A 6,000-nucleotide genomic window follows, 5' to 3' on the forward strand; every position below is an offset into this window, starting at 1 on the left:
AGAACAAAGTGTCGTGGATAAAAAAAATGACCGTAGAATGACTAGTTTTATGCAAGAAAAACATTTAGAACAGGTAGTTGGTTCATGCATATTTAAAAAGTTGACCATTTGGATGATTCAAGTGCCTTAAGCACATCATGCATTTCTGCTATAAATTAAGATGTCATTACAAACAAAAAATTTTAAATTTCTTTTCTCAATGAGTTATAAACTGGAGATAAATCTAATTTGGTCTTTTGAACGAGTGCTTCAACAAAAATAGGAATGGAAGTAGAATTTTGAGCTTTTTTTTCCTTTTTAGCGAATATTTTATATTCATTAGTGCAACAAAACCAATGCGATATTTGAGGAAACTAAATACAATCGTATATAAATGAGACGATTTAAGGGATTAATTTATTTTTTATGATGTTGGTGACATGTGGAGCTACAATCAATTTTGATCCATTTGGTAGGTTATCAATTCTAACTAATATGCTTTCATGTCTTTCAACTATATCAACTGGGATTTGTGCTATAAGGGTGAGACTTTTGGCAGTAACTACAGTAACAAAAAATTGGTTACCATGAGTGATTGTCGACTAAATAGAAAACCTGACAGTAATAGACATATGATCAAAATGTTCAATAAATCTTTAAATGTTAAAAGTAAATTATCAAAACTAAAAATAAAAAGTATATATGATATGTACAATAAGATTAAATAATTTATTATAACTATATATATGGCTCTCATAGCTCAGTTGGTTGATGTCTTTTGTTTTGATTCTCAACGAAAGTAAAAATATTTTACGGTAATTAAATTATAAATTTATTTGATATTTAACAAAACAATTGTAATTATTGAAATAATAGTCAAGTTTATATTTAATATTGCTTATCATATTAATATTGAATACATAATTTAACCTTTAAACCTTAAGGTTAAATCATTTAGTATTTATAACTTATGTTTTTCTTTTTTAAAAAAAAAAATACATATAAAAAGATTGTGATAAAAAACACATTAAACACATTATTTAACCTTTGAACCTGGATAAAAAAACCATATAAAATTCTAAAGTATTTAATAAATATAATTTTATAAATTACAGTGTTTAATGCGTTAAAATAAAAATTACGAGTTGACACAAATTTTTTTATAAAATTTACATGGATGAAGTTATATATTTAGCCATATAATAAGGCATGACATAAATGTTGGAACAATTTTTGGTTGATGCATGAGGTGGTAACATGAAGTATTTTTTTAAAAAAAAAAAAAAAAAAAAAAAAAAAAAAAAAAAAAAAAAAAAAAAAAAAAAAAAAACACTACATACACATACACAAATATACAAATGATAACGGATTATAATACTTAACTATATAAACCGACATGTGAATACTTTTCCGCTTTAATTTTACCCATGATATCTTAATTTATTATTTAATGTACATTAATATATTTAAATTTCAATTTATATATAAAATACACCTGTCATCATTTATATAATAATAAAAATCTTAATATTATATTTTATAAATTTTGATGATGGCAAGATGATAAAGACGATACACTTAATTAAGATTTCTAATTCTATCAATACCCTTAAACCAAAGTTATATATATATATATATATATATATATATATATATATATATATATATATATATATATATCAGGAAAGGAAGTGATTGAATTAACATGATATGGTGTCAATTTTCTTTTCAGGAAATTGCCAATTCATATTGTAGACAAGAACTGTTTGATATATTAAATTCTTAGTTGTTTTGTAGATTTTGATAGACGAGAAAGATTCACATGTTTAGCATTCTTTTTGATATGTTAAATTTGTATTTGTATTTGTTATGTTTAATCAAATTCAAAGTGGTCGGAGAGTACATAAAATGTGACTTTTTTTTTTTAAAAAAAAACTAAATTCTGATTTTTGAATACCATAGCATGATTTTCTTATTCTCCTTAACAGAAGTTCGAAGAATTAAGCAATTGAAATGAAAATTGAAGTCTTTTTCCTTATTGCATGAAAAAATCATAGTAAGCCAATCATGTTTTACTTGTGTTTATCATCCTTATTTGACATTTTTTCTCCGCACATCTTATGCCGAAATCTTGTCCTGATAATGAGATATTGGAGCAAGTTAAATCACAGATTAAAATGGAATAAAACTTGGATTAGTCACTTTCATAAGTGTCATGATAAGAAACACGTTACAAAGATGATAGATTGAAATTGCTCAAATTTTCTTTTTTAACTGTTAATCCATATGAAAGTTTAGAATGAATTATAATTTAGATAGGGAGCGAGTCTTTTTCATCACTAAATGTGAAGATGCAACTGAAATTAAGCTAATTGTCTTTGATTGCTTTCCAATAATTGACTTCTATTTAAGTCTTTTCTTATTTCACATTTTAAAAGCTTTCTCTTGTATAATAAATATAGGTCGTAAAATTTTGTAAATTCAATTCAACGAGATTTGAATTCATTTTTCCAATCCACTTAGCAAATGAGAATGTTGATTTTCTTTCTAAAGTTATGGATAGTTTAATTATAAAATACGATTGAATCAAAACTTCATCTTCATTCTTGGTATATATTGATTAAATTAGGGCTGCCCAATATTGTATTTGTTTTTCATTTGGAATTTGCATTATCACACTATTTTTATACTATTATACTAGTATATTAGTCTAGTAGTAAGGTGAAACAATTTGGGGTGCATGCCCCTTATTATTATTATTATTTTTTATTTTAGGAAAAGATGACACCTTAATAATCTTAATTAAAAGCTCCTTAAAGCTAAAAAAAAAAAAAATGGTGTTATTGAATACCAACTATAACTTGATTTTTTATGATAAAAATAATTAATGAATACAAAACTTTTAAGGAATCATGAGACCTATGAGAAATTTAAAATTAAAATTTTAACTAATATTAAAATTGAAAAAAAAAATAAGAGAACAAAAAAAAAAAAAAAATAGAAATCCAAACATAAAAATTCATAAATTCCGATTTGAGATTCCTTTAATTTTTCTTCAATGAAACTTTCACCATCATTCTACAGCACAGCCTTTAAAGATTTTGTAAAACTCAGTAAACTAGAGTCTATTATTACTAGTTTCTTTCACCCGTTTTTATTATTTATATATTAGTTATAGTTTTGTTATAGGTAATTTTTTAGATATTTCTATAAATTTTGTCTCAATTGATTGAGCATTAGTTAAACAGTGATTTAGTCAATATCTTTATTTTTTTAGAATTAACTCGATTTCAATCATTTATTTTTATTTTTATATAAAATAAAAAATTGTCAAATTTAACCGAATAAAAAGGGTAAGATAACAAATGTTGGTATTTCTATTAGTCAAGATATTTTTTTATTTTAAATTACTGAATAAAGATTTTGTGATTTTTGAGAGATTAATGAATAAGAAAATAATGATAAAGAAAAATTAATTAACCCGTTTCTTATTTAGTTGAATTTTATTTGACTTATTTCCCTGATAAAGAAAATTAATAACAAATTAAGAAAAAAGGCAACTATAATTTGCAACAATTCTTGATATTATATTTGAAGTACAAGAAATATTTGAACAAGTCTAAAAAGTATCACATAGTTATTTATTACTAACACCCTATCATTTATTGATTTAAAATTATGAATTCAAATCTAATTTTGATTTGGACCGAAACGATCATGAGTTCTATTTAATTTTTCATGCAAGAAAAGCATTTGGTATAGGTAGTTGCTACATGCAAATTTAGCTGTGAGTTGAAAATTTGGAAGATTAAGCACATCTATGTTGCATTTCCCTATATATATTGATATCTCTTTTGGAATAAAAATTCTAAGTGTTTTGTTGAATCACAAAGTGAATATGAGCAATGAGATATTTGAGAAAATTAAATATAATCATAAATAAATGGTATGATTTACATTATAAGTACATTTATATAACAAATAAACTTACTTTCCATTTTTACTTCTTGTTTGTTGATGCTTTTGTTGGATTGAAAAATGCAAGTCTAATCAATTGAAATCAACGGGTTTTGACAATGCAGATGGCATATGATGATTGCTTCTTTTGCATTAACTTAATCTTTTTGCAAGTTTAATTCATAATTGCAAGTCTTTTATACGAGACTTTAGTTCATTACAATTCTCGTTTGTTAAAAGATCAGCGAATTTAGTACCTCGTATGTTAGCTAGGCCTGCCAATTCTATGTTTGGTTTATTGGAGTGAGGATACTAGTACTCCTTCAACTGTTATTTGTTATGTACTGCTCTTTGATCTTAATAATAATTAAAAATATTGATGTTCAAAAAAAAAAAAAAACCTTTTTGCATTTTCTATTGTACTCTATATTTTCTTTTGCACAAATTATATTCTAATTTTAAAATTTATTATCAAGTACTCTCTAAAGTAAAACTGAGAAAATAATTCTAAGTCTGGTTTTATTAGCTTGTTATTAACTACAAAGAATAAAATAAGTCTTTGGTCAATTAAATAATTAATTTGATTAATGATAATTTATCAAATTTGCAAAATTAAAAAAAAAAAAACACAATTTACTATGATTAAATTTAAGCTTAGGGATTAAATTGTTCAAATGGTGTAAACATAATACGTATTGATGTTCAAGAATATAAATTGTAAAGAAGCTCAAATCTTTACTTTGCAATCTAATAAGTTATGTGTGTGAAGTTTTTAATTCTCTTACATAGTTCTTTTTTAATTGTTTCACATATTGATGAATAGAACAAATTATATTCCAAAGAAACATAATTATTACAAGTTACATATAAATAAATTAATTAAATTTAGTTTAAAAATTTAATATTGTTACTGAAAAAATATGTGGTGAGAAAAAATTAATCCCTGCTCTTACGAGGGTTGGTGGGTATATTAAATGGAAAACGACAACTTTTCTAGTGTAAAAAAAATCTCCTGTCTGTTCTGTTTCTGAATTTTTAGTAAACACAGGAGAGAGGGAAAGTATGCAAACAATCCAATTATTTGGTCTTAATTTCATAATTAGATTCAGTTGGGAGATGAAAGCTAGTTCTCTTGGTCAAGACTGTAGGTTGTACCAATTATTTTATATTATGTTCACAAATTTCTTTTTTTTTTTTCTATATTTTAGTCAATTAGAAAATTTTAATTTTAATTTCAATGAGCACACTACAGTCCAACAATCATGAAGCATTCCATTTGTTTCTTTACAAAATTTCCATGTAGTTTCTCAGCAGCTGCTTTAAGATGCTCTCCATTTCCATACAATTCCCAAACCCACTTCAGTATATGTACCTGTTGATTAACAAAGTAATAGTACGATTAGTGTAATGGGTTGACTAAAAGTTGACTCCTGAAACAGAAACTGCAGCTACTTCTAGTCCAGTCCAACAACATAGAGTTTTAGGCTTCTCTGTTCTGTTTATAATCATTAATTAATATTGAATACTGTATTCATTTTAATCTAACATATCCAATTTTATATAGTTAAATGTAAGTAAGTCAAATTTTATTATTTAGAAATGAAATGTCTACTTGGAATAACAAGTAGAAATTTAATATTATTAAATATACTCGATTCAACATAATATAAGTAAATAAAGTATGTAAACTTCGGAAATCATAAGAAAAATCGACCATCAAAACTTTTAGAATCACAAGCAGAATCGACCATCAAATATATTCAATTCAACATAATATAAGTAAATAAATCATGCAAACTTCAGGAGCCACAAAAAGAATAGATCAAAGTTTGGAATTAAGTTTTTTTTCTATGGAAAGTGATTAATTAAGTATTTAATGAATCTAATTTTACTAACTGGAAAGATGAATATAATGATTTTATAATTTTTTTTTTTGAGTATGAGAAAAGGGAAATTTGAACTTGAATCTATTGTCAAGTCGTAATATATTAGACTGTAACTTGGTGTGTGATTTTATAAATTTAAGTATTTAGTAAGTGTAATTTTAGAAGTCGAAGTGTTTAA

The sequence above is a fragment of the Jatropha curcas genome, chromosome 6 (genome assembly GCF_041381405.1).
Source record: "Jatropha curcas cultivar XTBG-Jc1 chromosome 6, XTBG_Jcur_1.0, whole genome shotgun sequence".
Classification (NCBI taxonomy): domain Eukaryota; kingdom Viridiplantae; phylum Streptophyta; class Magnoliopsida; order Malpighiales; family Euphorbiaceae; genus Jatropha; species Jatropha curcas.